Below are 1,126 nucleotides of genomic sequence, written 5' to 3'. Positions count from 1 at the left end.
ACAATCAAGAATGGCAAAACCTACTTTGGCCATGGTATGAGGAGGGACCACTTCCTAGAGAAGGGCATCATGCTTGGTAAAATAGAGCGTCAGTGAAAAAGAGGAAGACTCCCAACAAGATGGATTGACAACGGCTGTTAACAGTGTGTTCAAACATAACAATTGTGGGATGACTCAGGAGTAGGCAGTGTTTTGTTATGTTGGGCATATGGTTGCTAGGAACTGAAACCAACTCAACAGCACCTATCAACAAGAACATAATTGGATGATGGGGTGAGCTGACTCCATTGGTACATGGAGCCCCAATGGAGTGCGGCTTTGAACACTTTCTTTCAGGCATAGTTGGTTGACGTCTCCCCTGTTGGTTAGAAGCAGAGCAGTGGGAATGAGTTAGATATGAGTAGCATTGATTGGCCACTTTCTTGGTCTCTGGATTGCAGGTGATCAAACCAAACAGTTTTGACTATGCACTTATGGCCGATGTAAATAGTGGAAAAGGCATGAACTCAAACACTGTAAGGATGTTCCCCATCTGTCTCCAATTTTCTCTGTGTATTGTTTTCATTCTTCAGGAGGCTAGAATTGCTTCTCTGTCCATATGTGTTCTAACCTCTTCACAGATTCATGATTAGAAGGAAAAGTCTGTCCTTCCAACCCCACAATCCCATCCCAGATCCATTATGAAGAATGCTGGAGGAGACTTCTTAGTGTCCTTGTTTGGGCCAGGTCTTTAGGTCCTGACCATTTATTGTGATCAATGAGGTGGACTATTGAAGATGATGGCCACTTCAGACTTTAAAGTGAAGGAGTAGGGGAAAGGGTGGGTGTGCTAAAGGAGGGAAGAAGTAGTGTTCAAAAGAAGAGATGGTAATAAAGAACAAACTAGATTCATCAAAGTCGATATCCTTGGCCCTTCTGTGAACACGCACACACACGCTCCTTCCGAGGCAGTTCCAAAAATGTTTTATTCATCTATAAACATGCTTATTTCCTCTGCATTTAGAAATGCTCCCAAGTCTCATCCAATCATTGTGCAGCATTCAATATCTTCATCAGCTCCAGATGTAGTTCCCTATGATCCTGCAACTAATGGATAAATTTAATTTAAATTTATTCTCTGATAGTA

The sequence above is a fragment of the Chrysochloris asiatica genome, unplaced genomic scaffold, assembly GCF_000296735.1.
Source record: "Chrysochloris asiatica unplaced genomic scaffold, ChrAsi1.0 scaffold00022, whole genome shotgun sequence".
Lineage (NCBI taxonomy): Eukaryota > Metazoa > Chordata > Mammalia > Afrosoricida > Chrysochloridae > Chrysochloris > Chrysochloris asiatica.
The sequence above is the reverse complement of the archived record's forward strand: the minus strand, read 5'-3'. Positions refer to the sequence as shown.